The 10254-nt window shown below is 32.6% G+C and overlaps 1 long non-coding RNA gene across 1 annotated transcript in view; it reads right to left on the bottom strand.

Annotated features, from left to right (window-relative positions):
- Positions 1-1838: 1838 nt before the first annotated feature.
- The window catches only part of LOC115274140, a 45025-nt gene continuing 36609 nt past the window's right edge, over positions 1839-10254 (bottom strand). Inside the window, exon 4 of the long non-coding RNA XR_003901124.1 lies at positions 1839-1964. This is a non-coding gene — a long non-coding RNA (uncharacterized LOC115274140). The remainder of the gene's footprint in view (positions 1965-10254) is intronic.

Genomic DNA, 10254 nt, shown 5'->3' with positions numbered 1-10254 from the left:
GGCTTCTCTTCAAGTAAGACCACCTGACTCCCACCCCTCTGCATGCAGCACACAGCACAGCTTCCAGATGCTAGCACTGGACCTCTGGGCAAATTCACAAAGTCCTTAGGGCCATACTCTGGAGTACTAGGCCCTGGAGTACCTCTGCCTGCTGCCATGAGTTTCCACCACTGTGAGGAAAAGAACACCAAGGCCACACTAGAGAGTCATCCAATATCCACCATAGCAGAGCACTAGCTGAGCACTGTGACCCAAGACTGCTCTCCAGACTCCAGGTGACCGCTTCTAAATCCATCAAGCATCACATCCCTGTTTTACTTCAGCATCATTTTCCCTTTCCAAGAATTTTCCCTCTTGCATTCTCATATTTACAATGCTGTGTCTCTTTTCCCTACACATGCTTCTCTTTCCCAATACAAACCCATTGACAATGCCCTTTGAAACTCCTATTCCATAATCTAAAACACTTTTTTTTTGGCCCAGCCTTCTGTCTTTCCAAAGCCTCACTGAATCAATAGATTTACTTTTATATCCAAGCTTCTCTATCTCTTCATTTTTCACCTGTTTAGCTTAGATACATAATCCTTTTTTTCCAGCACACCCTTATTTTTGTCTAGTACTTCTGAGATGCAGGTATAAATTTACCATTTAAATGATATTTGAACACAGAGGACTAGATGAGATGTCCTAAGGTGAGGCTAAATGCAAAACTAAAAGGAAATGAGTGCATTTTGGGTTATAATTTGCAGCTCTTCTATTTTATATAAATTATATATATACATACACACCTATGGGGAGAGGGATCTCCTTCTGTACAATTCAAGCATTTTATACTTACAATGTCATTTATTAGTCAACATCTCTATACAACAGGTTTATTACCATATTGAACAAATATGCAAACTCTCAGATATGTTAAATAAATAGTCCTAAATAACACAACTATAACATGAAAGACTGTTTCTCTGTTCAAAGATTCACAGTTTTCCACTATACTCTGTGCAGGAAACTTTGTAAACTAGTTTGTGTATGTCTTCACTTTCCCACACAAGGTACATTAAAAGCAAAATGAGTCTACCCATTGAAAGACAAAAGCGGTATCAACTGCCCATTCCTTTCTTTCCCCTTTCTGGTTACAGGAAATTTGCTTTCACAAAATAACCATTCCCTCTCAGGAAAGTCATGATTTCAAGCTCCTGGACTATCACGTTACTGCAATTGATTACTACTAATCAGAATCAGAGGAGGTTGGTGATATTAGCAAAACACTGAAATAGTAAATATGTGCAAACCAGAACAACTATAATCTATAGCAGGGCCTAAGATCTTTCCTTGTAGTCTTATTTATCTATTAGCTCATGTAGACAGAGACGGGTCAACCCTTAGTGGTTCTAATGCCCAATTCTTTTCTATAAGCTGAAGGGGATACTTTCATATTGTTAACTTTATTACTAAGAACAGTTTAGAAAAATTTTAAACCTAATAAAAATCCTACATGGATTATTAGTGAGGCAAAGCCTACTAATATATAGATATAAATTACTTTATGGCCAAGCCTCATAAATGATAAAAAGCAATCTCTGATCTATTATGTACTATATCATTCCAAAATATACTCACTTATTTAAAAATCTTAAACATTATTCCAGTTACTTAATGCTATATAAAAAATTGCCATAAAACTTAATGGCAAAAAGCAACTATTGATTCTGTGGCTGGAATTTCACATCAGCACAGCAGAGGTAGTTTATTTTTCCTCTACAATGTCTGTAGCCTCATGCATGAAACCCAAAGACTGGAGCCTAAAATCTTTTGAAGGATGATTTATTCACAAATCTAATGATAGGCAGTGGCAGTCACCTAAGAACCTCAGTTTCAATCCATCGTGCTGGTGCATGTGGTCTCTTCAGATAGGCTGGTTCAGACTTCCCCAGAGCAGTGGCTGGGTTCCATCTCCATGCATCCTGGAAGAGAAAGAGCCAAATGGAACATGTAACGTTGTTAAGATCTAGCATTGAAATCACATAGAATTTTCTTCCACCATTTTCTATGGAGGCAAACACTATTCAAACCCAGATTTAAGAGGAGGGAACAAAGATCTCACCTCCTACATTCAAGAGTACCAGTCACATGGCAAGAAAAGCATGTGAGAAGGTATATGTGACCATCCCTAGAAACTACAATATGGTAGAAACATGGTTATGAATTTACCATTCGCCAGAGAGGAGAAACTTCTTCATTTACTTCTCTTCTCTTCATCCTTTATTATCCACAATTAATTAAGAAATGTCCTACATACTAAATAATTTCTCTAATTACAAGGAATAGGTAGGTATTGTAAAAACAATAATAATAATCTACATTTTACAAATAAATACATAATTTCAACAAAATTCAGTTTGTGTTGATGTCTAAATATACTACATAACAAATCTGTAAGCTATCTTATTATGAGATATACTGTCATTTCTACTTAGGGATCATAAACGCATTTGGAAGAAAGTTAAGCCACCATTTCTTGAAAAATCTAAATCATAATAAATGTAGGAAAAATTCTCAGTGATAATGGCCTTATATAATATCATTGTTGTGACACAGTGGTATGGATATTTCTCTATGTTTTTAAATGTTTATTTATTTTGAGAGAGAAAGAGAAAGAACCCCAAGCAAGCTCTGCACTGTCAGCGCAAAGCCCAACATGGGGCTTGATCTCATGAAGTGAATCATAAGATCATGATCTGAGCTGAAATCAAGAGTTAGACACTTAACCAACTGAGGCAAGCAGGTGCCCCTGGATATTTCTTTAAAGTAGAGTTTATTTATAAAGACACCTTTAGGAACATATGATAGCACTACAGATACCATATATATTTTAGTACACAAATATATAATGTGCATAATAAATGTATATTGTCTTATATAAATATAAGGCTGTGATAGTACATTTTACAAATTTTTAAATAATTTATTTCTAATGATTTTCCTATGATTCCATTTGATTGTACCATGTTTTGATCAGAAAATATTTATATATATAGAAAGAAATAGTAAGTTTCTTCTGTATAAAGCTTAAATGTATAATTTTTTAAAACCCTGAATTTTCTATTTGATACAGATTCCATAACATCAAATAGAAATTAAAAACAAGAAACTTAATGATTTCTGTTCAAAATAAGAGACTTTTCTTCCCTTCCTCTTCTTATTTACTTCAGAAGACTTGTAATTGAAAGTTCTTTTTCTGCCTGTTTGATAAGTATGTAAGCCATTTTTAAAGTTAAATAAGCCTCTCTCTTACCAGTTTTCAGACTTCAGAGTAACTTCCTCTAGCACTAGGAACTGTTCTTTGAAGTGTAAACATCAAAGAAAATAATGTCCCTCTCTTCCAGTTTCTGCTGAAGGGTAGGAACCTAACTTCATTGGGCACTCATTCTAGACTGTAAAATTACCTCCTGTCCCAAAGATACGAGAAGTTAATTGTTCTTTTAGACAAAGTCAGCCAGCTAACATAGATGTTGACCCCAATTAGCAAGTGAATTTAGAATGAATTGTGTATGACATATAGTGCTGTCAAATCCTCTTAGTTGATAAGTAATCATTGTTTATCTTGAGAATATGTATGTAATGAGCTGATCTGCTTGGCTATATTCAAAAGTGAGACTTCTTTCTGTCCTTGCTGTACCTTAGAGGTTACCAGCGATGCGCCTGACATTCTGGTACATTGCTTATGCAATTTTAAAATTATTTGCTTTCTTCTGTACATTTGTGAAGAGGTATTCTGGGTTGGAAGGATAGTTTTTTCAAACATTTATGACCCCAGAAATTCTTAGCTATGATAAATTTCCTAATTTAAAATTTTGGTAGGCTTTAAGTAGACCGTGTACCATAGTTTGGAAAACATACATATAAGCCATTGGTGCATTTCTTAATTTTCAATTTATGTTTTCATTTTCTAAGATATTCAGTATTTTTCTCATCAATTGGAATATAATACATAGTATATATTACACGTACTTATAATGCTAATTTAGCCCTAAAGTTAATAATACATTATAGAAAAATGATATAATTTTCTTATAGTAGATATACATTTGAGCATATATTAGTTTGACTGCCAAAAATCATATATTTATATAAATATAATTGAATTCATTTTTATTACTTAATTCATTAAAACATTCTTTTACTGTTTTTATTTATTTGAGAGAGAGAGAGAGAGAGAGAGAGAGAGAGAGACCAGCATGAGCAGGGGAGGGTCAGAGAGAGAGGGGGGACACAGAATCTGAAGACAGGCTCTAGGCTCTGAGCTAGCTGTCAGCACAGAGCCTGATGTGGGGCTCAAACCTATGAACCCTGAGATCATGACCTGAGCCAAAGTCAGACGCTTAACCAACAGGGTCACCAAGGTGACCCTTAATTAATTCATTTAATTAATGTTTATGTGTCAATGTTCATTTTAACATTTTATTTTAAAATTCTATCCTTAACAATATGAGTTTCTAAAAATTATATTCTTTCAGCCAAATTGAAGAAACTTTGACCCACTTTCACTTTTAAACATTGTTATCTGAATATAATTAGCAATAAAATCTTTTACAATAGCTTATTTTATTATGAGGTCTTTCTTTTTCTTCCCCAACAGGGCTTTTTTTTTTTTTTTTAACCCATGAGAACTTGCCACTCTTGTTCTCAGATATTATTAGATTTAACTGATAGGGTTTTTATTGCTTTGATGTCAATTACTTGAGAAAGAAAACATACATTTCCTTAGATACAGTTATGATTTGAATTTTTGTAGTATGCTAATTGTTTCACTCTCTCACCATATTTAGTATTTTATACATACAGACATCCTTTAACATCTCCCCCTCTTCTTTTTCTTTTATATGTGTGTGTTTTCTGTGCAGATACTTAGTGTTTACATACTTACTCCTGTCCCTGTTTCTAGATCACTCCAAATAGTGTGTTAGCGACTTGGCATATTTTACTATTTTCTCATTATGTCTGTCTACATGATCTTTGTTTTTTTCTCATTTGTTCTTATTTTTCATTACTTCAACCTTTGTTTGAATATATCTTAACTTTCAGTAAAGAAGTATTCAGCTGTGTAAATGTCTTCATGTTTTCAAAAAGATAAAATTAAGCAAAATGCCTAGAAAACTCTTTCAGAGGAGAATAGGAGACATTCATAAAGATGTCTATTCCAATATTCTTTTTTTTTTTTTTTTTTTTTTTTAGCAAATAGAAGAAGGCTACCTAGATGTCCATCAGGGGGACAATACTGAAGTAGTATTTGTTATATGTGTGTAAGAGGATACTACATAGCGATGAGAAGAAATGAACTATATGTAGATATTGAATGTAGATACATAAAAAATACATGATTTTGAATTTAAGAAGAAATAAAGAAATTTATAGCAAAATGTTTATAAACTTTTCAAAAACATAAATTAATAGTCCATCTTGTAATATAAATACACACATAAGAAAATAAGCATGGCGGTGCATTGAAAGAAAACATTTAAATAAGAAATGATGTTTACATGGAGGAGGAAATGTTACTGTGGTTGAGGGATGAAGGGTAAAGATAAAAACAATAAATTAACAAAGAAGAATCATGAGTAAATAATATGTAGAGTACCATGAAGCGATGAATTCAACCAAGTCAATTCTGTGCTTCTGAATTCTAAATGAATTAACAATATATAGAAAAATTACTTTTTTATTTGGCTTTCTGCAATGCTTAGAAATTTTCACTTTAATTGTTAATGTGTTTGCATTTTTCATCAACTCTTATGACCTGGAAATAGGAACAAGTGTCTTACTGTTTTACCTATTACACCTCACAGCACATTTTCTCACCTTCCTTTTCTTATAATTCATGTGGATAAATGTCCTAGTGGCTTTTAATTTATTTTCTTCTTTTAGTCTAGATTCTTTTATCTGGCAACCATGTGACTAATAAGGTTTTTTACTTGAAAAGTCTAAATTAATTTATTTGGATTTCTTTATTAAGAAGGAGCATAACTGTGTCCTCATAGTCCGCACCTAAACCATTTCCAAACACAAAGGCATTCTTAATAAATAAAATTTTTATAAATAAAATTTAATTTTGTAAGTATAAAAAATCCTAGCTCTCTTTGATGAATAACATTTAAATAAATATACATTTTATAGTTTCCCACAGCAGCTGAAATTATTTTATTTTTTTAATTTTATTTATATATTTCTTTTTTTAAGTTTATTTACTTATTTTGAGAGAGAGAAACAGCACAAGTAGAAGAGGGGCAGAGAGAGAGGGAGAGAGGGAGAGAGAGCGAGAGAGAGAGAGAGAGAGAGAGAGAGAGAGAGAATCCCAACAGGCCCTGTGCAGTCAGCACAGAGCGCAGTGGGGGCACTCAAACTCACGAACCACGAAATCATGCTGTGAGCTAAAACCAAGAGTTGGACACTTACCTGACTGAGCCATCCAAGCACCCTTGAAATTATTTTATTAATGTCAAATTAATGGACTCACCAAAATATGCCTTGAATTGGGCAACAAAATGAGGATAATCTAAAATCTGGATTCATATGTCCTCATAAATTTTTCCTCAGCACAAATGATTTATTTGCATGAAAAAGTTAACAATCAAAGAGATTATCTTAAATCAAATGTATTTAAGTACGTGAGACTGTTTCTGGGCTTTGCATTATGTTCCATGAATATGTCTTCTGTCCTCAGCACAGTTATCTCTGTGTCTTTGTCTTATATGTCTTTCCATGTTGATTTATCTTTCTATCCGTCTAAAGTGATCAATCAAGTTTTGAGAGTTTGTTCTTCAAGAATCTCTCGGCCATTTTTAACCTTTACATTTCTATGTAAGTTCTGGAGTCAGTTTGTTATATGTCACACACCTGTTCATACACACAAAAAACACTCAGAATTACACTGAATCTACACCTGAATTTGGGACGAATTCATACTTGTATAGAATGTTTTCGAAATCATGAATATATTATATCTTTCTACTAAGGTCTCTTTAAAGTGAATCTTGATAAAACTTTTACAACTTTTATCAAATAGGACATTACACAACCTTTCCCAGATTTCTTCAAATCCTCTCATATTTTTATATTAATGTATATAATAGCTTATGTTATTTTATTTCAAACTGTATGTTTCTAGTAAACTATAATATAGTTGTTTTGTACATGTCAATTTTGTATCCAGCTGCCTTGCTGAGCTGTTATTAAATGTAATGATTTCTTTACAAATTCCTTTGATCCCAGAAAACCTGAATATTATGTTTCTGTACAGGTTATATAATTTATATTTATATAACAGTTACTCTGTTGGTTATTTTAACATTTTTATATCAACATTTCTGAATAAAAATCATTTTCCTTCTACAAAAAAATGCTTTTTCTATAAGATGAATCTGATGGTGACAAATACTATTAAGTTTATATATTTGTGGGAATGCCTTTATTTCGTCTTCATTTTAGAACCTTTAATTTTCCTGTGTGAGAATTCTAGGTTGGTTCATATCATCTTCAGTGCTCTTTATATATAATTTCATTATCTTTTGAATTTCCTTATTTAGATGTATTATTTCCTCTTTAAATAATATTTTTAAGTTTTTATTTAAATTCAAGTTAGTTAACATTCACTGCAATATTAGTTTCAGGTGTACAATATAGTGATTCAACATTTCCATATAACACCCATGCTCAGGTAAGGCTGTGTGTGTGTGTGTGTGTGTGTGTGTGTGTGTGTGAGAGAGAGAGAGAGAGAGAGAGAGAGAGAGAGAGAGAGAGAGGAGTGAGTGACAGGCAGATAGAGACAGAAACAGAGACAAAGACAGAAACAAAGAATCTCTACGCAAGGGAATCATGGCTCTTCTTTTAACTGTGGCTTTCATCAGATTTTGAAATTTCTCATCCATTGTCTTTCCAAATTACACCTTAAAGTACTGTTTTTGAGAATCAATGAGAAGTCAAAAATTAGAATAAAATCCAAGCTAAAAGATACAAATTCTCACAATATTCTCTCAATAAGAAATATTGAGATCATTTCAACATACACAAAAAGGCACTTATTATAAATGTTTAGGTTAGTGTAATGCTATCAAAATAGTCTACCTCATCTTAATTGAAAATATAAATTCTTTATGAACAAGTTGACAACACTTTTGAGGTCACTTAACAAAGAAAGTTTAGAAACCAGATAGATATAGAATCGAGAACATAAACTTCATTCATTTAGAGATTAACAAACATTGTGTATTACAATATATAATGTATAAAACCCAACTATCCTTGTAAATACAGTATAAAGGATGTGCAAAGTAGCAGTGCAAGTTTTTCTAGGTAGATACATGTTCTTAATATAAATAAGATCTGAAGAATTTCCATTCCTCATCTCCAGAACACTGAACTACATAGATATCCTCTCTGGAATGTCTCCAAACTTTACAGTAAATGTTTTAACTTTGCAGTTAAAACAAAAACAAAAGAGACAAACAAACAAACAAACAAACAAAAAACAAGGCCATGCTGTCTTCCCACTGCACAAGAGAACCCCAAAAATCATTCTGTACTTAAATCACAAAAATTGCATCTTATAGGGATCTTAGGCATTTAAACCTTAGTCACAAGAAACATTCCAGTTAATGCTTCAACTTCTTGTTTAAGTTTTTCTAACATACACCTAAAAGGAAGTCTAAAATTCATATACCTGTAAACTCATATTTCTTCAGCTCCTAGACAGGAAGGCAGACAAGAAGTAAGTATAATGACTTGGCCTCCAACGAAAGGCTTCAGTTAAACACGCTGTGACTTTTTAGTATCTCCTGGAGGCTAAGGAACAGCAAGTAAACTCTCCTCCTTCCAAAACCTTGAGAGGAGAAAGCCAGGAATAGGTTTATGTGAGGAGAAAAAAAATCTCCATTTAACATTAAACTTGCCATTTGCAATAAGAAGGAACTAGAAAGTATTATTCTAAGTGAAATAAATCAAAGAAAGACAAATATCATATATGATTTCATTCATATGTGGAAATTAAAAAACAAAACAGATGAACATAGAGGAAGGGAAAGAAAAATAAGATCAAAACACAGAGGGAAACAAACCTTAAGACACTCTTAAAAGCAGAGAAAAAACTGAGGGTTGCTGGAGGGTTGCTGGGTGGGGGGATGGGCTAGATGGGTGATGGGTGTTAAGGAAAAGGAGGGCACTTGTTGGAATGAGCCCTGGGTGTTATATGTAAGTGATGAATCACTAATTTCTACTCCTGAAACCATTATTACACTATATGTTAACTAACTTGGATTTAAATATGATTTAAAAAAACAAAAAAACAATAACAAAAATAAGAATTACAGATAGATGACATAATATTGGTGGTAACTGAAAAATAGAATTTTATGTAGATGAGGTCATATTATTACTAATTTATTTTTTAAGCTGAATTTTAGAATGAGTAAATCTTTTGAAAGGAGAGTAGATTCTAAGTATTGAAAATATTGAACTAAAACCCTTATTATACTGTGTGGACTTAAATTATTTTAAAAAATAATAATTCATAATTGTCATGGGTTGGTCATACTTTGCTAATCAGAATATCTGGTGTAATGATTTTGAGTTTTTATCTTTTCCTTCCTATTATAAATGTGATTAAAACTAACTTATAAGAGTTGTAACATACACAAAAGCAGAAAAAGGACTTGCCCAACTGCCAACTTCTACAGATAATCACCGGTATTTTTCTTAGTGAATTTCTTTCTAGCATTCAGTCTATGCATATTTTTAGAGAAAAGTTTGCTACTGCTCTATGTACAGTTTTAGATTTTTTTCATTTAATATATGCAATTATCTCATGCTATTACTAAATCATTATTAGCCATAAATATTAAATTCTGCATAATATTCCACCAAATGTATCAAATGTCAACCTAAAATTGTAAAGAGGCAATAAGTAAGCAGAAATATTTATTCAAGATCAAAGAATTGCAATTTGGGGTAGATTTGGACAGCAAACCAAACAATATATAGCCGCTAGGGAACAGAGGGCGGACAGTAGTTTTTAAAGCAAAAAGGCTCCCAACAGAATGGGAAAAGATAGTTGCAAATGACATATCAGAGAAAGGGCTAGTATCCAAAATCTACAAGAAACTCACCAAACTCCACACCCACAAAACAAATATTCCAGTGAAGAAATGGGCAGAAGACATAAATAGACACTTCTCCAAAGAGGACATCCAGATGGCCTACAGG

The sequence above is a fragment of the Suricata suricatta genome, chromosome 1 (assembly GCF_006229205.1).
Source record: "Suricata suricatta isolate VVHF042 chromosome 1, meerkat_22Aug2017_6uvM2_HiC, whole genome shotgun sequence".
NCBI lineage: Eukaryota > Metazoa > Chordata > Mammalia > Carnivora > Herpestidae > Suricata > Suricata suricatta.
This window is presented reverse-complemented; position numbering and strand designations above follow the sequence as displayed.